This window comes from Tenrec ecaudatus, chromosome 1 (genome assembly GCF_050624435.1).
Source record: "Tenrec ecaudatus isolate mTenEca1 chromosome 1, mTenEca1.hap1, whole genome shotgun sequence".
In the NCBI taxonomy this organism is placed as follows: domain Eukaryota; kingdom Metazoa; phylum Chordata; class Mammalia; order Afrosoricida; family Tenrecidae; genus Tenrec; species Tenrec ecaudatus.
The window spans coordinates 121649206-121675371 of NC_134530.1; the positions used below are offsets into that span (position 1 = coordinate 121649206).

Below are 26166 nucleotides of genomic sequence, written 5' to 3' on the forward strand. Positions count from 1 at the left end.
GGGGAGACCCCATCGGGTGTCGGCGGGGGCATCTTTCAAATTCGCGTCCTCCAGAAAGCCTGCCGATGGGCCGGCCGCCCGGCCGGGCCGGGGCGTGGGGTGGTCCCCGCCGGGAAGGAAGTTCCCGGGCACCGCGGCCTGCGTCACAGCGGGGCTGCAGGCGCGGCGCGGCGGGCAGTGGCGGCGACCCCAGGGCCGGGCGCTGGGCGGCGCTGGCTGCCGCGGGCCCGGCTGCGCGGGGCGGCGCTGGAGGCGGCTCCGTCCGCGGCCCGGGAGGCGCAGGGGGAGGAGGGCTGCGGGGCTGGGGCGTTAGCTGCGTCCCGGCGTGGAGCCCGCGAAGAGGACGAAGAGGAAGGCACCTCTGTGGCCGCGGCCCGAGTGGTCCGGGCGCGACCAGCATGAGCAGCGAGCCCGCCGTAGCCAGCTGCCGCTGATCCCGGCCCGGAGACGGCTCGCCGCTCCCCAGCACCCTCCCCAGCCGACACCCTCGTGCCCAGAGGTAAGGGCTGGGCACCCGCCCGCGCACCGATGGAGCCTGGGGGCCCGGAGCCGGTCGCCGGGCTCGGTCCGCTAGGCGCACTGGAGCAGGAATCGCCCCGCCTGGCGCCGGTCCCTACCTCCTGCCAGCTCCGAAGGTGGTCGCTTGCTCAGTGTGGGGTCCCCGGAGCGGAGCCATTCACTACCCTAGCTCAGGATCCCGCCAACCCCGTACCTACCCCACCCACCCCACGGCCAGCGTCCGCCTGAGGGACCCCAGCCTGGCGCCCGGCGCAGCGCCGCCGCCGCGGCAGGTTCTGCGGACCGGTGGATGGGGGTGGCGGCCGGGGAGAAAACGGGGTCACGGCCGGGGGCGAGGGTTGTACCCTCTCCTCCCTTGGAGATCTCAGACACTCGGAGATCTGGCCCTTTCATCTGCAACCCCACCCCGCCACTCCCTGGCCCTTTAAGCGATCACTTTTGGGGAGAGGCAGGAATTTGAAGATTTCAGAACAACGGGAGAGAGCGACGGAAGCCCACCTGCAAGACCCGAGAGAGGGGAGTTGAGCAGGTCGGGCGGGCCCCAGAAGCCAGAGGGCTAGGCCTGAGCTTGCCCCCAGGACCCCCACTCCCAGGTGGTACCCGTTTTTTTAGCTGGTTCCCAGCAGAGAGGTGATTTATGGATGGAGTTAAGATTTACTCAGTAAATGGCACGATCCCCTTCATTTTTCCTCCACCGTACTTTGCTCTTCAACATCAGATTTCCGTTTCTTCCATACCTGGCCACCATACCTAGCTTAGCAATGGCGGAAACACCTAGCCCGCGGCCCAATGCAGACGTTTCAGAGCTCCAGGGCCCCAATTTCATGTGGCTAAAAAAAAAAAAAAAAATTCAGTAACCATTTTACATTCCCAGCAAAGCAATTGGGGAACACTTTTAGGTCCCCATCCTTATTAAAATGAACATTTAAAGAAACAGTTCATCTTTGGGGCAGTTCAGGTGTTCAAGCGGAGGGAAGCATGAATTCCCTGGGCAGCCCATGTGGGGAGGACTGGGCAAAGGAAGTGGCAATCCTATGAAAACAACATACTGTCTTATCATACCTGGGCGGTGTAAGAAAGCTCTTCACCAGCCGGCACATTTCTTGATGGGTCTGGAATGGCTCTCCTGAGCATCGCTGAAGCACCCCGCGGGCAGGCAGGTCACTCAAATATCCAGAGGGAGGAGTACAGTGATAGTAATCGCCTTGATAAGTTGTCAAAACAAAGCAACAACAAAACACCTGCTAAATTGTCAGAGCCCATCCATCCTGTTTGTTTTTTGCATTTTAAAAAGTGAAAACTTGGAAACCCCAGATCTAAGCTGAACTTCAGAAAATGTGCTCAGATTCATAAGCCATGTTCTGGATGGGCCACCAAAGATACACAGAGATTAGATCCGTACGAATCTCATCTGTCACATTTGTATTTCTTTCTTGTGATTTTCTTAAATTGGGGGAGCCAATTTACTTTACTCTGGTGTGCTGCATTTAAATGCTGTGTGGGGTCTGTTTACCTCTCTGCCATTTTGGGGGTGTTGGGCAGGCATGGCAAGAACGGGTGTTTAGATTCATCAAACCAGCCAAGCTGACAATCGGATGGGAAGCAGCAAGGATCGTGAACAGTATTCTTATTGGTAAAAGTACAAAGTTGCTGTCAATGGTACTAATGTTGTATTTCTTAGATTATGAAATCTGAATTGTACCTTTGGAAGAGAATGTCAAAAAATAGGAACTGTGAGATGAAACAATGAATATTGATCCATTTATATTGAGTTTCTCTTTTAAAAACAATACTGTTAGAAAACTAAGTTCCAAAGTGTTCAAAATATACCAAATTGTTAGGCTTTTTAGTAGCCTGATGTATTTTCAAGTTAAAGTCACCAATAGCATTATAATGAACCCCAAGTTTAAAAAGGGATCCTTATTTTCCCAGGCTTTCTATCAAAGGTGGAATGCGGTTCATTACTATAATTTCGTCTAGCTGCTCTGGGTATCTAACGTACTTAATCTCAAATTCTTGTAGCCATCCCTCAAGGTTAATGGTGCCATCCATATTTTAAAGAAGAAAGGGCCTCGGAGTTGGTTACTTGCCCAAACCATCTAGCTGATCTAATAACTGAACGAAGCCAAATCTTTTGTCCGAAGTACTATCATTTCCTCATTATACCAAGCTGTTTTCTCTCGCCCTTACCACCTACATAAATTTATTGTTGATCCTTCAACATGATTATAACCGGAAACTGAGATTGAGAAAGTGAAGTCACTTGTCTGGGGTTATTCAGGTAACTAGCATGTAGCAGAACTGGAATTTGAAATCAGTGCGGTCTCTTTCCAGAACCCACCTTCTTGCCACAGACCCCTGGTCAGTGATTAAGAACTCAGCATCGTGGACAATTTGCTGCGGCCTGTCAGCTCTGCTGTCGTCTGCGTGAGGTGGACGGTCTGGGGGCTGTAGCCCGCTCCACAGAGGAGGCTCACAGTTCCTGGAGTGTTCGCTGTAGGCTCAGGCCTGGACTCCTCACACAAACACGTGACAACCTAGCGAGGGTGACTTTACCATGGAAGTATCTCCCAACCCACTTAATTTCCTTAAAAATTCTGATTATTCTGAATGGGCCGTGCCTCAGGTTAGGAAGTCCGGGTTTCTGGCTCTGTTGCACAGTAGTAGGAGTACAAGCTGGTGCACAAGTCTTTAAAAACATAAAGCCCCCATTTCCTCAGCTTGTTGAGCTGATTAAATATATAACAATGTGTATGGAAGCTTCTGGCACACAGTAGGTACTCAATAAATGGCAGGATTTGACCCTACTGTATCAGAACACTGGTAGAAATTCCTGCTGTTCTTCGGTTTATGGCTGTTTTCTGTACATCTCAGATCAGTCACCAACAGCAGCATGTCGCTGTCCTACGGTCACACAAAGATGGCTAGCATCTGTCACTTTGGAATCACGTCCTTTTATGTGGCGATGACTTGTAAACACCACCTCACCTTCGAGTCTCTCTTTTGCCCCACTCTGTGCGCTTGTTCCATTTATACCTGAGATATTTTCCTAGGGGGGAACATAAGGCCTTTGGCAAACACACTTTCCCGGCTTTACTTCCCGTGATCTCCGCCTGGTTTATCACTCAGGACCCCCGGCCGCCCCAGTCTCTCTTCACCACATGCTTTCCCACATTGAGCCTCTGCCAGCTGTGAGGCACACCCTAAACACCACTTCCTTCCTGCGCCAGGCCCATACGTCTCCTTCCCTCCTCTTAAATCCTTAGTTCATAAATCAGACAATACATACTAACTCATATTCTCTCTTTAAGCTGTGTTCTCAGGCAGTCGTCCATGAAAGTGTAAATGCTCCCAGGTCTGTTTTGTTACACTCCTTGCTTAGTATAAAACATAGTGTTTCTTTCCTGGCTGAAAGACTGGTCAAATATTCTGATAGAAGCTATTTTAGTAGTTCGGTGAGAAATAATAAAGAATTTGTCTCTGTTATGTGATTGTCCCGACCCAAGCACTGGCACTTTCAATTGTCTCAAAGGCATGTAGAAGTTGGACAATGAAGAAGGAAGACCGAAGAACTGATGCATACGAATAATGGTAATGGAAGAATGAACGACTCACGACCTGCTGGAAGGCAGGCAAATGCCTTGTAAGAAGTATCGCCAGAATGCTCCTTAGCATTAAGGATGGCAAGACTTTGTCTCACGTATTTCGGAGATGTTGTCAGTAGAGACCAGTTCCTGGCAAAGGACACCCTGCTTGGTAAAAAGAAAGCCATTGAAACAGTGGAAGGTCCCTGAAGAGATGGATTGACACAAAGGTTGCAACAGTGAGCTCAAAATAACAATCGTGGGGATGGATGATGCAGGACCAGGCAGTGTTTTGTTCTGTTGTACTTAGGTGCTCTGTGTGTCAGGGTCCCTATGAGTCTGAGCCATTGTCACCCAGCAACAACATCATTACATGATTGTGAGTGGCACCTCCCGCTTTTGAGACTTGTTAATTGGACTTGTATTCTATTTAGCAGCACCGCGTTTGTAGTTCTTCAAGCCTTAACCACAAGCTACCAGGTAACACAGATATGTCTCATTAATAAATTGTTCCCCTGGTGACATAATAACCTCCTCCGGTTGCAGATCTATTGAACAAGTAAACAGCATTGAGTAGTTTGTCATGTTAGAGAGGGTAGTGGTCCAGATGGATTTCTGTCATTAGAAATAGGACTTACTTGAGTGAAAGGAACACCACCTTAGGGAGAAGGCTGGGATAACGAGCGAGGAAGATTTCCGACAACTCTGGCTGGAAATAGCACTCCTCATGGCACAGCGTGGAAGTTAGAGCCAGAGTGACTTTCATTAGGTAATCAACATAAGAAAAGGCCTTAGATGCTCTCGGCCATGCACATGAGGAGGAGGAGGAGAAGGTAAGAGACATGAAGAGGCGGTAATCTTGCGTGATTGAAGCCTGCTACATACGAGTCGTTCACGAACCACAGGAAAGTGAGTGGCTGTGGGGTCCAGATGTGGCCTTGAACATCAGCAATAAGATACACTGCAGTGGTGGTTCTTTCCTGGTTAACTACTTAACTACTATCCTGGAATGCAGAAATTTTCTTTCCTCTTTTACATTCTGGTCATGGAATTTCTTCATAATTAGTAGTCATCCTAATTAATAAGGAAGTAAAATGTGTAATGTAAGATGTTCTGTGTGTGATCTGAAATGAGGAGCAAGCCGACACAATGTGAAATCTGAACATCAAAATACATCTCAGGTCACAAAGGAATTAAATAGGTCCTGGAAGATGTCCCTGTATTTGAAGAACATTTCAAAATCAGTACAAAGCATTAGCTGATCTTTCGCAAATACCTTAGAGGTTTATGAAAATAAGAAACAAATGAAACTATCTTTCTCAGTTTGATAAATGGTAAAGGGATAGTGTATGACTTCAACTTCAGGAAAGTTGATTTAGCTAGTGACTGACACCTTGATTTCTTCGATAATTATCAGAATAGGACAACCTTCTGTCAGGCTAATTTGCATCATCTCTCTTGATCTTTGCACGGGCCAGTATAATGTGTTTACCAGCCAAGTTAGGAAATACTGTCCAGCCCACCCAGCTTCCTCGCTAATGCCGCGCTATCTGGGCCACCGTCACCAGAAAGTGGCCAGCGGTTGAGGAGCTAACAGTTGCTTGTGCATCTAGAAGTTGGATCGGAGCTGAGTGCTGAAGCATTTTATCTGAGAGGATTTAGATCATGAACATAAAAAGCATTCATATGACATTTATATTAAATGGCTCCATGGTAGACAGATGATTTCATGTTGAAGCAAAGGAGCCCTGGTAGTGCAGTGGGTTAAACTTTGAGCTGCTAACCACAAGGTCGGTAGTTCAAACCCAGGGGCTGCTCCCTGGGAGGAGGCTGTGGCAGTTGGCTTCCATGAAGACTGGTGGCCTGGAAACGCCATGGGCGTTCTGCTCTGTCCTGTAAGTTGCTGTGAGATGGAATCGACTTGGCAGTGGGTTTTTGGCTTTGATTTTGCACAATCAAGAAAATTAATTTCTTCACACAAGGAGAGGAGGTTGTGAATTATACTTCTCAATCATGTTCTGTTTCAGACCAGATTTTAAATAATTTTCCTTGTAACAGTCACTTAAAAAAAGGTAGGCAGGCTTTACAGATCTGTTTGGGTCAAGGAAAGATCCATCTTCTCATTACATAGTTGCATTAGTTAAAATCATTGAATACATTCCCTACTCGATCACTTTCAGTGACTTAGACTGGCCACACAGTGTCATGAGTAGCAGCAGGATGCGTGTGAATACTGACAGTGCTTTGAACTGGTTCGCCCCATCAAACGGCCACTGTTTCAGCATTATTGATTCCACGTGGGTGTATGGACATGCGTTCCTATACTTTGTTCTGTCTGACTTGGCATATTTTGTTCTACAAGCTACAGATGAAAGGTATTTATTAACTCTTAGAAGCTTTCTTGTTGATGGTCAACAAATCCAGTGCTACATGATACGGGCCAACCATCAGCACTAGAGAATTCGCATCTTTACAGAGGTTAATACTTTTATTTCTTTTTTCAGATGAGAAAAAAACTTCTTTACTGCCCTTCTTAGCCTGTTTATTCCAAGAACAGGCCTAAGAATCACCTACTTTATCTCTATTAGTTTTCGTCTGAGGCATTTATAACTCTATTGCTTTTTTTTTTTAGGACACTTTCTATTCTCCAAGATACCTGTCCTGCCAAAGAGCTATACATGCTACTTCTTGGAAAGTTGAGATTGTGAACACAGCAGTCCCCATACCAGACTAGCATGCTGACAGGACATTCTCGGCATTATTACACTTTATAAAAAGCTGTGCTAGTACTTTTGTAGTGGGTTTATTTGACCACGTTAAATGTAATTTGTCACCGAATGTGACATTTCGGGCATGCACGTGCTGCAGTCTTCATGACTGGCAGTTCAAAACTACCGGCAGCGCTTCTCGGGCGGAAGATTGGCCTTTCTGCCCTCCCACCTGCCCCCCCCGCACCCCTCACCCCACCCTTAGCAGTTACAGTCTAGGAAATCCATAGGGGTCGCAATGAGTCAGCATTGAGTGAATGATGTTGCAAATTAGTTTTATTCAATTCTGTTTTAGTGGGAAAGTGGACAGATTCTTGGAAGCATGCAAGATAACTACCTTTTCAGGATTAACCAGGGGTCTCTTTATGTACAGTAATCATTGTCATTCTGAGTATTTTTGTGTCTAGGAACATCTACATGTCGTGTTCTCTGGAGGGTCATCATAGGCTCCCTGGTGGTGAAGCTCTATAGTTTCCTTGTTTTACGGTATAACTAGAGTAAGCAAAGTGGAATGAAATGAGTCTCAACAGAAATTAGTTCTGTGCTACGTGTGACCCTCTGCTGCAGGAATGAAACTGTCTTTCCATTATCCCGAGGACTCGGGAATTTGTGGTCACAACTTCTCCTCAGACCAGTGACCACCGGATGCTCCTCAGAGCCTACAGCCTTGCCTTCATAGTGATAGTGTACTGGGAATCTCACGCATTCCAGAATTCAGAGGTTCGTTTTCAGTGGGAGGTATTCTGAGGTGCAGATGCCCTCAGCTGGGTATAGATGCCGTATTATTGTATCATGTACCAAAAAGTGATTTGTACTTTGGTTTAGCTGCTGAAATACTCAATAAGCAGAGATGTTTACGTTAGAAGCCTTTTAATTACATCCTTTATATACTGTATATACTCGCGTATAAGCCGAGTTTTCCAGCACATTTTAATGCAATTTTTATGGTAAAATTAGGTGCCTCGACTGATATTAGGGTAGGTTTATACTTGAGGATATACGGTCCTTTTCATTTACGTTGATATACTCTGCTAAACTGGAGGTTAGAAGTAGTCTAAGGAAGAAAGAAAGGGAGCTTGATCAAATATTTTTGAGAAAATAAATGATTGATGGTAGAAAAGCTTATATTCATTGACCCCCTAGCACAATGATTCTCAACCTGTAGGTCGTGACCTCTTTGAGGGTTGAACGACCCTTTCACAGGGGTCACCCGATTTGTAACAGCAGCAAAATGACAGTGATGAAGTAGCAACGGAAATCATTTTACGGTTGGGGGTCACCACAACATGAAGAACTTCATGAAAGGGTCGCGGCATTCGGAAGGTTGACAGCCACTGCTGTACACGTGACAAAGAGAACACCTAAGTGTTTGAAAGCACCAATAAGCTACGGACATTCCGTGGAAACTGGACAAGAAGGGATCCTTGAAAGAAGAGAACTGCGCCAGGCGAGATTTGAACGATTTCATTTTACCGGGCTCCACAGTCAACCCCCAGGGGAGGAAGTTAATAGATCAAATGATGTCCTACACTGGGCATTGTTGACAACGTCAATATTTTCACCGTTTATCGTGATGTTGCTTATTAGTCTGGTTGTGGTCATTTTTCCCCATTCTATTGAGATATAATCCATATTGAAGGCTGTAGTCTGATCTTCTTGAGGATTTCAAGGTCTCTCTGCTTTCAGCAAGCGAGGTGGCGTCGCCAGCAGCGTGTTCAGGCACCTTCCTTAACCTGAGAAGCCCTGCGGGTGTATGTTGTTTCACACTGGGCTACCTTGAGCCGCTCTCTCCTAGGGGAAAGATGGGCATTTCTACGCCTGAGAAGTTAGTCTCGCAAACTCGCAGGGGAAGTGCTACCCTGTCCTGTAGGCAATCTGGGGCTCAGTATCTACTCTGACTGAGAGCCACTGAATACGGCTGAACAAAACATGAAGATTGAAGGGGAAGTGAAGCTGCCTTTCCTTACGCACTCTGTGACTAGTCTCTAGAGCTCCACATCCCAAGGAGTCTATTAATAGGAAGTACCATATTAATATCTAAATGATAAGGTGGATATTATAATTTACTTTTTTATTATTATAAAACCTTTATTTTATTTTTAAAATCATTTTCTTGGGGAATGGTAAAACTGTTATCACAATCCATCCATCCATCCATCCATCCATCCATCCATCCATCCATCCATCCATCCATTGTGTCAAGCACATTTGTTGCCATCATTTTCAAAACATTTTCTTTCTACTTGAGCCCTTGGCATTAGCTTCTCATTTTCCCCCTTCCTCCCTCACCCTCCCTCTCTCATGATCCCTTGATAATTTATAAATTATTATTTTTTCATTTCTTACACTGACTGATGTCTCCTATCACCCAGTTTTCTGTTGTCCGTCCCCCAGAGAGGGGGTTATATGTAGATCATTGGGATCCATTTCTCCCTTTCTACCCTACCTTCCCCTTCCCCTCCTGGTATGGCTAATTCAGTATTGGTCCTGAGGGGTTTATCTGTCCTGGATTTCCTGTGTTTCCAGCTCTTACCTGTACTTGTGTACATGCTCTGGTCTAGCCAGATTTGTAAAGTAGACTTGGGGTCATGATCGTGGGGTGGGGGAACTAGAGGAAAGTTTTTGTTTTTGTTTTTGTTTCATCAGTGCTACACTGCACCCTGACTGGCTCGTCTCCCCATGACCCTTCTGTGAGGGGATGTCCAGTTGCCTACAGATGGGCTTTGGGGCTCCACTGCACACTTCCCTCTCATTCACAATGATAAGATTTTTTTGTTGTTGTTCTGGGTCTTTGATACCTGATAGCTGATCACCCAGGCTGGTGTGATTCTTCCATGTAGGCTTTGTTGCTTCTCAGCTAAAAAATAGGAATACCATATTTCTATCTAAATGATAATGTGGATATTATAATTTACTTTTAAAAAACTTAGAAAGTAAATCTGTTGACAGTCACGGTGGTAGTCAGTCTTTGTATGTGAGTGTGACTACGTTTTTACTTATCCTGACAGAGTATCTAGTCACAAAATCTTATTAATACCATAGGACCCATTGACGTTTCTTTACTTGACAACTTCCGACTTTATTCGAGTGCAGTAAACAGACAGCCTACTGTTGACCCAATTAAGGAAATAAAGAACAAACTAATGAAAGCCAATTATTTCCAGCCTCCTTCTTGTTTGTTTGTGAATGCCACATCTTGAGCCATAAGGAGAGGAACGAGCCTTTGGTGCTACCTGAGAGCTCTGTAGTGAATATCATATGTTTGGCGTAAAAAAACACCTCCTCCTGTTTTTATTGCTCTCAATTTGAGGCCTGGTTTTAAAGAAAAACAACATTCAAGCTGACAGATAAGAAATGAGAATACCAGAGAGCCATAGCTGTTTGACTGGGTTATTAACTAGTAACAACTGTAACAAAAGGTGTATAAGAAAGGTTACAATCTTAATTTCTCTAGAGGATAGGAAGCCTCATTATTCCCCTTGTTTGCTTTCAATTATGTATAACTTTGAAATACCAAAAAGCTGCACAAAGCATTAAAGTTAATTGGCCCTTCTGAAAGAACACATTAGAGTTGAAGGGTGGATTCATTGTAAATGAATAGAATATACATAACTTTACAGTCTTATGTTGAGAAGAGTTGGGAAGAAAATTTATAAAGTAAATTTTCTCTCTGAATTATCTATTTTACATTAACTATGCTAAAAATCAGTTTTATCTGAATTATTATTATTTTTTAGTATAAATTACATCAATTAAACAGTCTATTCAACAATGGTGGATGACAGTAGACAGTGCTAACCTTTAATTCTTAAGATAAGACTAATTTTATAAATCATACTATAAGTGAAAATGGTCATTTACATTCTCATTTTAATGCCATAAAGAACAAAATATGCTTATGTGTAGATATAACCATGTAGGTGAAAACTTTTGCATGATAATAAGTATTTTACTAAAGATTATTAGTTACTTAATTTTAATATTATTTTAAGGCCTTCTAGTTATTTATTTTGGAATAACAATTACATTGTCCTTTTAGAATAATGAAAAAAAAATTTTATTAAAAACTTATAAGATCTCTGACAACCAGTTAACCAAATAACAAAGGAAAGAAAGAAAAATGCACGTTATGTACATAAAGGACAAAGATCATGTTGTTGTTAGGCTTCATCAGGTTAATTCCAACTCACAGAGACCCTGTGTCCAAGTAAACAAAACCCACAGAGACCCTGTGCCCAACTAACCAAACCCACAGAGACCCTGTGTCCAACTAACCAAACCCACAGAGACCCTGTGTCCAACTAACCAAACCCACAGTGACCCTGTGTACAAGTAAACCTAGTAGGGCCTGGCCCTGCGCAGCCTCACTCTCCTCCCTCTGCCGGAGTCCATTGTTGCCTTCACGGTGTCAATCCACCCTTAGGGCCTTCCTCTCTTGCTGCCCCTCCACTTTATCTAGCCCAATGTCCTTTACTAGGGACTAGTCTTCCTGACAATATGTAAGCCGGGGTCTCACCACACTGGCCTCTAAGAAGGACTCTGCTATACTGTTTGCAAGACAGATTGGTTTGTCCTCTTAGCAGTTCACCCCTTGTCTGTCCATTTGTTTTACTGTGGTGGCTTGTGTGTTGCTGTGATGCCGGAGCCTATGTCACTGGTGTTTCAAATACCCGCAGGGTCGTCCAAAGTGACCAGGGGTCAGCAGAGCTTCCAGACTAATGTTAGACAGCGAAGAAGACCTCTGCTCCTCACTTTGGATGAAGGGGTCGCTGACAAACCTTATGCATAGCTTCCAAAGATAATATGCTACTGATTAACTGTGGGAAAATACTGTAACTACTCAGCAACATACTTTTAAAAAACAACTACCAGAGGAATTTCACACTCGGTGTTTTCATTCAATTGCTTTTCAACACTCAAAAGTCTTGTGAAGCAGATGGACCCAATGCAATGTGTCATGTGATCTCTGTGACTGCTGCTTCCATGAGCCTTGATTGTGGATCCAAGCAAGATGAAATCCTTGACAACTTCAACCTTTTCTCTCTTACTGTGATGTCACCCTTTGGTCCGGTTGTGAGCTATTTTGTCTTCCATACTGAAGGCCCCGTCCTTGCTCTTCATCAGCAAGTGCTTCAAGTCCTCCTCACTTTCAACAAGCAAGGTTGTGTTGTCTTCAGATTGCAGATTGTTAACTTTTGGTTTAACTTTTAGTAAAATCACATTTGACAGCATTCATAAAAGCCTTGTTATTTTGTGTTTTGCCTACAATAGGTTTGTATGTGTACATATTTGCATCTATATGTTTTAACTGTTAGAAAAATCAGATATATATGTATATACACACACAAATATATATACATAGACAAACCCATTGAGTAAGATACAAACTAACAAGGCTTTTGTGAATGTTGTGAAATATGATTTTTCTGAAAGTTAAGCATGACTTTTAGACAAACAGAATGAAAAAGATGTACTCAATCCATAAGCAAGGGAACTAACAGGATAGTAAAGCTAATTCAAAGAGCACGTAGAAACCATTTGAAAACACTTTAGAATCAGATCGCTAGGTTAGGTGCAGCTCTAGGTAAAGTCCAGCCCTAAGGACCTTCGAAGGAGCCCTGGGGGCATCGTAAGGGATCCATGTTGGACTGCTAATTGCGAAGTCAAGAGTTTGAATCCATCGGTTGCTTTTCGGGAGAAAGATCAGGCAGTCTGTTCTCTGGAAGAGTTGTCTCAGAAACCATGGGGAGCAATTCTACTCTGCGCTCTACGTTCTACAGGGTTACTATGGGTCAGAATTGACCTCATGGCAATGGGTGGACTTCCCCAGAAGTTTCTGGGTGGCATAGATCATTAACATGCTGGCCAGTCACCTAAAGTTTAGGAGTTCCACTCCACCCAGAGGTTCCTTGGCAGTCCCCAAACCAAAAGCAAACTCACTGCCATCCACGTCAGTGCCAATGTATAATGACCCCATGGGCCAAGTAGAACAGCCTGCTGAGTTTCCGAGGCTCTAACTCTTTATGGAAGTAGAAAGTCTCATCTTTCTCCTGTGGAGCAGCTAGTGGTTTTGAACTGCTGACTTTGCAGTTTGCAGCCCAACTTATAACCATGAGACCTGCTGACTTACTTCCCCAAATCAGTCATTGAAAACTCAAATGAGCACAGACTTGCTGTCATGCCTGGGGTTGCCATGAGTCAAAACTGACTTAGCAGCAACTTGTTTAGGCCAATCAACTGTAATGTTTCAGTCTAGCTTTTCTTCTGGACAAAATTCCCCAAGTCTGATTTTTGGCCAATAGTTGGTAGCAAATCAAAGAAAGATATATATCTTTAAAGAGTGCATTATCCTTAGCACCATCAAAGCCATTGAATCTATTTCAACTCATCCGGATTTTACAGGCCAGAGTAGAGCTGCTTCTGCGGGTTCCCAAGACTAAACCTTTATGGAAGCAGCAGGCCTTGTTTTCCTTCATCTGAGCTGCTGGTGGTTTGAATTTGTGACCTTGCCACTGGCCGGCCCATGCTGAACCCATCATTCCTCCAGGACGCTTTCAGAATTTCTCTATGTGGGCAAATTGGGTAATGGTCCAAAATTTAGGAACATGCATACTGCACTCCCTTTGTCTCTGTTGTAAGTTTTGTGTGTATATATATGTGTATATATATATATATACACACATACATATACATTTTGTGTATATATATACATTTGTATATATGTTTATACATTTTGTATATATATATATTTCCCCCTTAATGCATACATGGTCATCCTACATTTTCTTTTAATGGACTTTGACTATTCCTTAGTAATTTAATAGAGTTTACCAAGCATGAAATACTGGTCATAATATTCCTAAATTCAAAACATGGGACAGAAATTTTGAATCTTATATTTGACTTCCCTTTCTAACCTCACTTCGCTTTCTGACCTCACCCTGTTTCAGCCTTGACTGGAAGGTCGGTCACTTCATGGGTCCCCATGACAGGCAAGTAGTAACAGTAGCAGCTGCAGTAGCATCCACACCTAAGCTCAGCGGGTGTGATGTGAGTCAAGATCAGTCCAAAGCTGATCCCTGTGAAATGGATCCACTCCAAATTTTTTAACCAGTTTTGACACCTGCTGTCTCTACCTGCTTCTTTTCTAGGTTGGAGACGCCATTGCAGTGGGCATACAGAACTCACTTATTTGTTGCCCTTCATACCAACAAAAGTATAATTTTTCATTATATCTTTTCTTCTGGATAAAAATCTACAAGTGTGGCCTTTTGCCAAGAGTTGAAGAAGCAAAGCAAAGGAAGCCGTGTTTTCTTATAAGAGATTCAGTGCCGCTGGGTCATTTCTGACTGATAGAGACCCTATGTCACAGAGTAGAACTGCACCTGTGAGTTTCTGTGCTTCTGTAGGTTTCTCTTTATGGGATAGAAAGTCTCATCTTTTTCCCACCATACTTATAGAAAACAATTAATTAGAGAACACGGTATAACTTGGAATCAGGATTAGGCAGCCAGCATGTAGGCAGTCTCCCCCTTCAGTGTCGAACAGTGGTTCTCAACCTTCCTAATACCGTGACCCTTTAAGGCAGTTCCTCCTGTTATGGTGACCCCCAACTATAAAATTATTTTTGCCGCTACTTTATAACTGTAACTTTGCTACTGTTACGAATCGGGTGACCCCAGTGAAAGGGTCCTTTGACCACCAAAGGGGTTGCGACCCACAGGTTGAAAACTGCTGTTGTAGAAGCTCTCAGCCTGCTGTTTGACTCCCTTGGGAATCAGTTCCTGTTGACCTAGCCAGTTGTCCGCTGGCTCTGCTGCTGGGCCCCATTCGAGTCTCTCATTGTGTTCAAGGTGAATAGCCCTCCACCAGTATCACAGTGCTTTTAGGGGCTGTATTGTCACCTCTATCTCTGCATCTTCTCCTTCCTGATGCTTGTTCCTCCTGCTCCTTGTCTCGTTCTCCTGTGTGTAGCTGTTTGCATATATGTGTCTCTATGTATGTATTTATACACACACGCACACACACACCTCTTGTCTATTTCAAAGTATGGCACTTCTACCTGGGCCATGAACCTCATGGGAGGCCACAGACACTTCCTTTGCATAAGAGGTGTGACTGGGGTACAAGCCAGCACATTTCCTGCAAGATGTATACCAATCACAGATCCCCATGTGTCAGAATTGACTTGTAACTAACAGCAGATCAATCCAAAGATTTGTTCTTGGTACAGACATTTGATTTTTTTTTAAAAGGATGATTAATCATTAGATTTGACGTGAAAAAAAAGGATATCGAGCAGTGATTACTATTTCCTGGAACAAGTCGTAATGTTCTTACAGTTTATTAGAGAATTACTTAAAGCATTTTATCAGGATTGCTCATTTCTTCCCAGGAGGAAATTGTAGATTACGTCATACAAACAAGTTTGGGACAGTTTTTCTGTTCTAAGGCAATGTAAGTATATTTCTAAAGTGATTCCCTGCAGCGTGCTGAAAGGAGTCTCTGACCCCTGCAGCGCCATGAATGATTTAATAGGACTGTCCTGGCCTTAGTCTTCCCGTGTCCCACCGGATGGCTTCTCAACATGGGTCTGGGAAACTCAAGGTGGAAGAGGGCATTGGCAGGATTCCCCTATGAGTGACTGTTAACCGGGTCCATTGGCATTGCCATCCCTCTGGGTTGAAAAATAACAACCAAAAATCATTTATTGGCAGTGCCAAGAGAGCTTTGTAACATTGCCTGAGCAGGACAGAGGCCAGGCCACGGCAAAGAAGCTATCCAGACTAAACCACTGTATTATGAGCATTTTCCACCTGAATGGTGATCTGTTAAATTCCCTAATAAGCCCAATCACTGTGAGTATTGTCTGTGAATTCTCTGTGGCCATTGCAATGAATTATTGAACCCAGCCAAAAAGTAGAGAGCGCTGTGGGAGGGGCAGTTGGTGGGAAGACTGGGAATAGGGATCAGGCCACTGATGCTGACCATGGTGACTCCCTGCTCCTGACTCCTGTAGCTGGAGAAGGTCAGGTGCTACCTCCTGGGACAGTTAGTTTCAACCTACACCCGGAGTGAAATAGCTGCTTCAGTATGTAACTGTGGAGTACAGTAGTTCTCAACCTTCCTAAGGGCCATGAGCTTTTCAAACAGTTCCTCATGTCGTGGTGACCTCCAACTGTAAAATTATTTTCGTTGCTACTTCATAACTGTGATTTTGCTACAGTTATGAACCTGGCAACCCCTGTGAAAGGGTTGTTCAACACCTCCCCGCCCCCAAAGGGATCACGACCCACAGGTTGAGAACCACGGATGTAATATGTAATCTCAAAGGAAGAGGAGGAACTTAGAAATGTCCCATCATGCCTGGAACATGGAAACACAATATCGGGGTGGAAACAAAGGAATTGGGCATTTTGCCTCAACAGTTGAGACAGTTAACAATGACTTCTAGGAGTAGGAAATGTTCTCCAACTGACTATGAAGAGTATTTGTAAATATCTTTTGAACGGAGAAAACTTTAGCCTGGGACTTAAAAATAGTGGGTAAAAAGACTTTTCCACGTCAAGTCACCAGGCTTCCACGAGGACTCCTAAAACAGTTGGAGTCTGCCATAGGTTTGCCTGCAGGTTTGTTCAAAGAGCTGTGTCCAGATTATTAGCACAGTTAGCTAATAATTTGATTATTTTGAGATTATTAGCATAGTTAGCTATGTGAAGACTTACTACAGAAGGTGGGCCGAGTGATGGGGGCGTTGCGAAGTGGGGAAGAGACGAACACCTGTGCCAAGATAGGGCTCGCCCTACTACAGGAGAAGCGGAAAGTACAAATATGTAACTATCTGGAAAGGGAAACCGTTTCATATTAGTTATAAGGAAAAGACCCGAATGAGGTGAAGGGAAGCGATTGATCATATTTGAGGACAAGTTTGGCAGTGTCTCTGGCCCAGTGATAGAGTAGATAGGTGTAAGGCACCGAGCGAAGGGCAACCTACTGCTGCTTACTGTGGAGTCAGTTCCAACCCCGCACAACAGAGCCGAGCCCTACAGCGTTTCCTTGGCAGTGCTCTCAGGGAGCAGGTCCTCAGGCCGTACGTGCATGTTTCTGCCGATGGGTTTAAAGAGCTAACTCTTGGGTTGTTAATTCAAGTGCACGCCATTTGTGCCCCTCAGAACCCCGAGGGGGTGGAGAGAGTAGCCGTAACGATGACCGTGTCATAGACGGAGAGCTGTTACCGGAGAAAGGCACACTCTTGATTTAACTTTGAAAATGATCGCTTTCGCAGCACATGTCCTATCTTTTTGTCTTTAGCTTTCTTTATACTCCTAAAATGTTATTGAAGACTCCAAAGATCTTTCATGTGAGTTATCTCTCTAAATACTTAACATTACAATTAAAAATCGAACTTTGAATCTATCGAACGTATTTAGAATAGTAAAGCCAGTACTTGTTAATGCAAATAACCAAAGAAAACCATGGTGAAAAGATGCCACTGCTTAACATTTTGTAAACCTCTTTAGCGCCTGGTATTCATATAATCTCTAGAAAATTCCACTACATCTGCATGAGTAAATGAGCACGCAAATTGCATATAGTGCTTTTTGTTTGCAAAGAATATTGAATATACCACGAACTTCCCCCCAAAAGCACAACAAATCAGTCTTGCAGGACTTGCAACCAGAATGTCCCTTAGGTGTGAGGTCCGTGAGACTTCGGCCCACTCACGTTGGAGACTTCACTAGGAGAGAGCGTCCGGTAGGACAGCACGCCATGTGTGGTGACGGAGAGGCTCGGTGAAGTGGAGGGAACCCTCAGTGTGATTGCTAACATCCGAGCGGCCGCGATGGACTCAAGCGTGAGGACCAGCCAAAGGCTAGTCAAAAAGTTGCCGTTAGGTGGAGTTGAGTCTAAGGCATCGGACACCGCTCTGGGAAGTGTGACCTCACTGATTGCCTAAAAAGCCACATTTGGAGAAACAGTGGCATAGAAAAGACATTAGGAAGCAAGGATGGGGCCTGTTGGAATCATCCGGGTGAGAGTAGCTGGTGGCTTGGGTGGTGGCCCCGTGTTCTATTGCTGTCCAGTAAAATCCTACCCACTCGCGGGCACTCTCTGGGACAGAGTCGAATTGCTACACTTTCCACAGCTGCGAGGAGTTCAACCAGAATGCCCCTTAGAAGTGAGATGGTGAGGCGTTGTCTCGCTCACTTTGGATGTAAGGAAGATCAGCCGGTCTGGGGAGAAGGACATCATGTCGGCCAAGCAGAACAGCAAAGAGGAGGATCAACACGGGAGTCGCACCGGGGCGTGCAAATAGAGAGATGGTTGTGAGGGCATGTACAGGACTAGGCGACATCTGCGTCTGTCCTACACGGTCTCTATTTACGGGAGTCGCACCGGGGCGTGCAAATAGAGAGATGGTTGTGAGGGCATGTACAGGACTAGGCGACATCTGCGTCTGTCCTACACGGTCTCTATTTACGTGGACCGGCTCAATGACACCTTGCTGATGGAGACGGCCACATTTTTTTTTTCCCCTGGAGAGCAACTGGTGCGTTCAAACCACTCTGTCCTGGGCTTCTTGCTCCAAAGCTACACATATTTTAATGTTTGAGCCTATTTTTGTTTAATGTGTGAGGCTTTTCTGGCAGAATAGACCTGGGTGTGGGAGAAGTACTTATACATCAAAACTTACACCAAGATTTCGAACCAGAGGAACTGTAATGACAGCTTTCTCTTTATTGACATGTGGGCAGTGAGGGGATATCAGGTGTGACCTGACACCAAAGTGAGGGCCCTTGTTCTTCAGGAACTGTCTGTCCACTTGGCCTCGTCGTCGCTGGTTTGACCTATGTGAGGTTCCAGAGATGTTAGCTGCTGAGTAAGCTCCAGTGCTTCCTAGTGGAAAGGAGACACTAACAGATTTGCACAGCTGGGTCGTCTGGATTTCCTGATACCCGCTTCCAGAGTGCGGTGGATGGTGTGTGCACTTGAGTGTGTTCTCATGTGTCTGCGCAACAAGCTTCCATAACACCGGAAGGCAGAGGCAGTGCATTTGGGGAAACCACCGATCTTGATGAAAGAGGACAACCAGAATGAACTGGGAGGTTCTTTACAAAGGCTTTTTGCATGAACAGTATTCAACGGCTTCACTCTTGATATCAGAATGGACATAGGGTAGTGCAGTGTCAATATTTTGTTTTCAGAATCCAGAGGCTTCCCAGCATCTTCAGCAGAGAAGCTTAATGATATATATATATATATATATATATATATATATATATATATACACACACACACTCTCTAAATAAGATGATGAGGTTGGTAATGGTCATATTTACTGCCAGTTGCTTTTCTAAGTATTTTTGTATAACTTTTAGGGTTCAGAATAACGCGCCCAATGTCACCACCCAGCAGCCACAGAGTTAGAGTTCAAACCTACGTAAGCCTTTCCGGCTGCAAAGGAAAGCCTGCGTTGTAGTCATTGGCTGCACTATGTTGCAGGAAAGAGGAAGTAGAGATAGCTTATTTTGACTTATTTGACTTTTGGGCTAAGTGACTAAAAGTTCTGGGAATGCAGATGTTCCATGAGGTAATATATACATGCCAGATAATTATGGAAATATTTTTAAATTAGTTTTATGTTGGAATACATTATTTGGGATTAAGGCCTTCATTTTCACCCAGAAAGTGTAAAACAACATAATCACTTCATAGGAATGTTAAATTTCTTGCACAACTTACCTTTCGGCTCTGTGTAAAAAGTGTATCTGCAAGGCATAGATGTGTCCAGGTCGGAGCATATCCTGTCCTTCAGGAATGCTCTGCCTGGTTGCTTGTGAACCAGGAAACTGTGGCCATGGAGGTTAAGAAGAGGCTTCGTATGATGGTCTTTCTCTTTCTGGAAGGTGTTCAGGGAGGCCTCATCTTGAATGGAAGGATCTCTTTTTTCGATCCAAACTGGGGCCATGTGGGAAGGGCCAGAGCAGATGAGACCATTTAGGAGCAGAATCTGGCCTGGTTTCGAGGGGGCATGAGGTGCGTCACTGACATTGAGGTGCAGCCATGGAGTTTTAGAGCAGCTCGGGAACGTGAGGGTGCGACTGGCAGTATCTTTACATTTATTCAGGTCTCCTGAGGTGGTTCTGTTGCCATGTCCAACAGCCCCTGAGACACGGCCAAAGAAGAGCAGACTGGGTCTCTTCTCTGAGGAAAGGAGAGCGCTGGAAAACAGTGGACTCCCTTGATGCTCTTTGGCCACATGGCTGTTTGGTTAGGTAGCTTTTCTGGTCATGGAATTGCTTCAGTCTCAGAACTAATTTACTTAGATTCTTTATGCTTCTGCCAGGCCTTTTCCTGTGGACATATTTAACTGAATCAGAGTTATTTGTGTGACATTATAAGCAGTGTCAGTATTGCACTTGAAAATAATCTAAGGCCCTGATATATATTAATGAATGGATTTGGGTATGTTTGCTTGGAAACCTGGAATAAAGCCTGTTTTAAAATATCGTTGTTGCTGGAGTGGAACCTGAATAGAGTCGGAAACTTCACCAACTCCGTACAGTGTGAAAATAGTCATGCCCCATCTGTCACAATCTCATTCCCAGACCACAGCATTTAACTTAGTGGGCCTGAGGGGGGTGGGGCACTACAGCTTGAAAACAGGCAGTGAGGTCCTCAGTTTTAAAAAGATTATGCCTAAGCACCATCAGGATTTTTACATGGGAATTATCTACCCATAAGATTAAAGAAATCCTTGTTCTCTTTCCAAAAGCAAGTACTTGGTATAAAAATTGACCTGAGCTTCATTGTCTTCATACTGAGTGGAAATTCTTTTTTTCTTTTGAAGTTTTATTGGCACACAATCCACACACAATTCAATTGTTCAATCGTATCAAGAGGAATTGTACCACAATCAATTTTAGAACATTGTATTCCTACCCCCCCAACCCCCCATGATTAAATCACCTATAAAATGAGTTGTATAATCACATTCCGCTTTAGTGCTCCCTCCCACGCCTGCCTTCATTGTTCACTCCCAGAATCCCCTCAGCTCCCCAGCCTCCTCTCCCACCCCTGCATCCCTTATCAACCCTTGCATCAGTTATTAGTTCTGTGCATCCACTCCTGTGTTTCACAAACTGGTGAACCCAACAGAAACAATAAAGAACAAAAGCAAAATAAAGTGATAAGGATAAAACAATAGCAATATAAAAATACAAACAATGAGTAAGAAAGAAAAGACCACCATCCATATTTTAAAAGCCAAGGAAAAAGTTTTTGTCATGGAACAAGCAAAGATCCTTGCCCTTAAAATGAATTCAGGTTGGGTCTGGATCAGTGGTTCTCAACCTTCCTAATGCTGCTGTCCTTTAAGACAGTTCCTCGTGTTGTGGTCACTCCCAACCATAAAATTATTTTCGTTGCTACTTCATAATTGTAATTTTTATACTGTTATGAATTGGGCACCCCTGTGAAAGTGTCATTTGGCCCCCCAAAAGGGTCGCAACCAACAAGTTGAGAACCGCTGGCTTAGTGAGCGGTCAACTAACCAAGAATCAAGCCTGACCCAGCCTAATCAGGATTACAATGATCTATGTGTCAGGGTAAGGCTTTCAGACCTTTATCTGGGGCTCGAAGGGATCTGCCCGTGGTTTAATCTGACGAGAGACTGCAGACGGGTTTGGGGCTCCTGTTTTGTACAGCTTTCTACAAGTTGGGTGTTCGCAATTGTAGCTCTGATACTTTTCCTTCGTCACATTTGAATTTTTTTACTGTCGTCTTTGGATCGCACAGCTGGCGTGCTTCATCCTTGTGGATTTGGTTAACTCCTCGCTTAAGTGGCTGCTTGTTTCCATACAAGCCTCTAAGACCCGAGACACTGTTCTGATTGCTAGTTGGAGACCAGCTGCTTTCTCCACCGCACTTTGCTGTAGCACCCTGCTACAGCAGGCCCACGGTATCAGAAGTAACTCTTCGTGGTCTGGGGTTAGAGTGAAGTAGGAGCCCAGAATCACATGCTTGTCCGTGGAATGTGCACAAGTGCGGCTCACTTTGGAGGCCATGTTATGACAAAATTCAACCCCCCCATAGGACCAACTACATCGTCACCAGCAACAAACTAACCAGCAAACAACCAATGAAACAAACAGAGACAAATAAACAAGCTGAATTCAGGAAAACTAACCCACAGAAACAAAAAGTACAGTATTGTCAACCATCTCCCTGGCTTATAAGGTGATTGCCCTGGTGACATCATCAATGTCCCCAATGACAGCACTGTAGACATTGTCGGTATGAGGCGGCTCTGCAGTTCAGTTCCGCCCTGAGCCACAATCCATGAGCTGTTAGCCCTGCAGTTTGATCTCCTATTGACCTCCAAGTACACTGAGTTTGGGGCTTGGCGCCAGGGACTTCCTGGAACAGTTCTTCCTAGTGCAGATCCCTTCCCAGCAGATCAAAACCTGTCTTGTCCCTGTGAGGAGAGCTTCAGGGTACTAAATACATGGTGATTCTGGGTCATTTTCCATTGGACACCCACCGAGCTGGGAGTTCACCCCAAGATCAAATGACAGCCACTTCCACAGCCCCAAGGCAACCACTCTCTGATTCCTGTCCACTCCGAATACCCCAGCCCTCAGGGTAAAGGCGCAGGCAACTTCAAGGCAGGCCGCAGTTCATTCAGCTGGACGTGTGTGTTAAGTCCTTCGGTTGCAGTCCCTGCGCTAAGCCATGTTGCCTGCGTGGTCAGCATCCAAGGTCATCATGCTGTTTAGTCCAGGGCATGGTTTACTGAGGGTTGGGTAGAAACTTTATTTGTAGGGTCTACCCAGGCACCTAAAATCTGGTCTATTGTCCTCTGTAGGTTCCCTACCATCACTGTTTAGCACCCCTTCCCGATTTGAAATTACTTCTCCCCTATCACCCACCATACTCACCAAGAAAAAGAACTGTCAGTGTTTCCTCCAAATATAGATGCTTCCCTCCCCTGCTTTTCGCTTGGTTTCCAGCCTGCATCTCCCTCCATTCCCATGAGGGGCCCCTTGATTTGGCGTAGCCTTTTCTCGAGGTTGTATAGCCTCAAGTGGATGATCATCCCCCAGTTCCCCCCTGTTGATGGCGTGACCCCAGGCAATGTGGAGGCCCCTCCTGCAAGCTGGTTCTTGTGAAGTATGCAAAAGGGACACAGCCTTCTCAACCTTTGTTCAGGAATTGGTTCCTAAAATTTGTTTAATTGGTGTCGCCTCTTACATTAATGGACTCATACACTACTTGATTGACTTACTTCCTGAATGAAAAATCTTAAAATGTTTATTAGAAATATGTATGTAGAGTTAGCGTAAAATCGGACATTTTCCAATGGACCACACTCTCATGTAGCTATTGGGTGGAATAGACTCCACGAAACTATGCTTTAAATTTATGAAGGTCTTGGCTTGAAGGCCTCAGAGCTAGAAGACTTAAAGCAAAGAGTTGGCACTGACCACCAGGAAAGAAGCAAACACATTAGAAAGAAAATATCTCTGATATTATGATGCAAGTTAATAGGTAGCCTTATTCCCAGGAGTAACTAGAGTAAATTAAAATACCTTTTCATTTTAGCAAATTTTTCAATTAAATCAAGAAGGAATTCAATTCCGTTTTCAATTGTGTCATTCCCGTTCCTCGAGAGATATTAGATTGGTTGACTTAGGATACTGGACTTTAAAAATGGATTGAAAACCCCAACCAAACACATTGCCATCGAGTCCATTCTGAATCATAGCTTCCCTAGAGGGAAGCTGTCGGGCAAAGTCAACTGCCACATAGGGGTTTCAAGACGATAACCTTTACAAAATCAGATTGACACATCTTTCTCCCTCAGAGCCACCGATAGATTGAGCTGGTGCCAACCTTTCTGTTGCCTACCAAGCCACACAACCAGGGCACCTTTGAAAACATAACCAACTTGTTACATCAGGGCCTTCTGACTTGACTGACCTGGCTTTATTCAGGCTCCGCTGCTTATCGCTGTGTAGCCGGCTAACTGTAAGGTTGGCAGTTCAAACCCACCAGCTGCTGTGAGATAGAAAGATGGGGGAGTCTACTTCCATAAAGGTTCTTCCCTGCACGCCCCATGGGGGCAGTTCTACTCCGTCCTCTAGAGTTGCTGTGGCCAGAATCAACCACATGGCAACCTGCTTCCTTTTGGTTTCAGCCCTGGTCAAGGATCCCTAGTTGGCTTGCGGTCAAGTGCTCAGCTGTTCCTCTGAAGGTTGGCGTGCAGCAGTTTCACAGGAGGAAGGGCTAGCAGTTTTCTTCCGTACAGATTGCGCTCCATGTTAGCGGGACAAGTACAACTCCGAAAACAAGGGTGAGAGTGACTGCACAGCTCCAAGGGTGTAATCAGCGTCACTGGGTTGTGTGTGTAGAGACAATTACATTGATGTAGGACCTGTTGTGTTTATCCGTGACAGGAAAATAAAAAACAATTCTCAAAACTCAGCAGGAGGGCGTGGAAACGAGAATAATGTAAATGAAGCAGCAATACCTTGTGAAGAAAGGAAGCAATGTTACTGAGCAAGTTGTGTAGAAGTTGGTTGAAAGGGGAACCTAATCAAACTAAGGTATTATTCAACAACAACAAAAAGATTGCAGCCGAGCACATCCCACATGAGTGTTAGCTCTGGCCTGTCACACAGGTCGGTTGTTTTGAATAGGAATTGACTAGATAACACCCAACATTAACAACATCGCTATTGCTTCTGTAAGAGTTCCTAGGGTACTCAATAGAATTTAGAGCCTTGGGATGTTTGAAGATAGAGTAAAGACAGTAGACCCCAAGAAAGAGGGAATGATGTAAGGTGGAAACCTGTCAGTGTATGGAAAACTCAAATAATTTCCCACTAAAACAAGTGACAGGAAAGTGATTAAGACTGTACTCTGTCAAAGGCAGAAAATTGGCCAGATCCTCCTGTGTTAGTCCGGGTTGACTAGAGAAACAAATCCAGAGACACTCATGTGTGTAAGAAAGAACTTTATATCAAGAAGTAATTATGTATCAATTAAATAGCTCAGCCTAGCCCAGATCAAGTCCATAAATTCTATATTAGCCCATAAGTCCGATATTAGTCCAAGAATTAATTCCTCTTCAGACTCACGCAGCACATGCAATGATGCCGAATGCAGGAAGATCACAGGCTGGTGGGTGGAAAGTCTTGTGGATCCATTGGCAGTGGACGCATCTCCAGGGCTCTGACTGCCATCAGCTTGACTCCATTTGGCTTGTCAACTGGAATGTGAAGCAGAGAGAGAGAGAGCTTCTCATCTCCAGGGAGGGAAAGAGGAAGTTCCCAGAATCCTCATGAGAAGGCCACACCCACAAGAAAGCATCATGCTGTGGCCTGACTGACAGGGTAGACTCCACGCCTTCACTCTTAATATCCTCAGGTTGACATGAAATTATGTAACTAGCACCCCCCCCTAAACAAGACAGTCCCCCCAAGTTCCTGCTCTCACCGTTTCCACTGTCCATACTTTGAGAAGTGCCTGATCACCTTTTGAGAATATACTAAATGCCAGCGACGGTGGTAATGGAGGTGTGTAGCTTTCCCTGTATGGATAGAGATCTCTCAGTGCTTAAAGATCAGTTATCACTGTCATTCTGTAATTAAGCAGCTGCTTAAAAATAGTTCCCATCAGAATCACAGTTTTGATATTCAAAGCAACCTCTATATGTAGGAAACTATTCGGAGGGGTAAGCCCTGGGGATGCACGTGGAACTCGGGGCAGGGAGTGCCCACAGGACAGCGCAGAGCCTGCCTTTAGAGAATGTACAGTGTGGGAGGGGAGAGATGTGAGAGTAAAAATAACCCCGGGGAGTGAAAGAGTGAAGCAGGGAAAGTGTTGATCTTGGATTGCATATGAAAATACTCAGCCACAGACTTCCAAAATAGGACACTGCCATTAATGTCTTCTTACCAGGGTGAGAGGGCTGGTCCAGAGGGGTGTAACTTGTCACACCTGATGTGGTGATGTGAATGGGCTGGTCCCCAAGGTAAATGTTCACTACAAATATGATATTAAATACGAGCTCATAGAGTCATGGCATACTTTAACGTATGTGAACACTCCCTTTGGTTGGCCCGGATAAAGCCCAGTATTTTTTATTTCCTCTGGAATGTCTGGATCGCAAGGACAAGAACCCAGGTGCTTCTATAGCTGTGTTGGAATCACTTGAAGACCTTTAAAGAAATAAAGCTCTTGTGCCTGCGTCCCACCGCAGGGGTTCTAATGGAATGGGATCCAGGCGT

At 44.7% G+C, this 26166-nt stretch overlaps 1 protein-coding gene across 1 annotated transcript in view; it reads left to right on the forward strand.

Annotated features, from left to right (window-relative positions):
- The first annotated feature begins 267 nt into the window (after positions 1 to 267).
- LRRC8C (leucine rich repeat containing 8 VRAC subunit C) overlaps positions 268 to 26166 on the forward strand; it is a 98008-nt gene continuing 72109 nt past the window's right edge. The window contains exon 1 of the mRNA XM_075558201.1: positions 268 to 499. The gene's annotated coding sequence lies outside the window, so the exon portion shown is untranslated. The remainder of the gene's footprint in view (positions 500 to 26166) is intronic.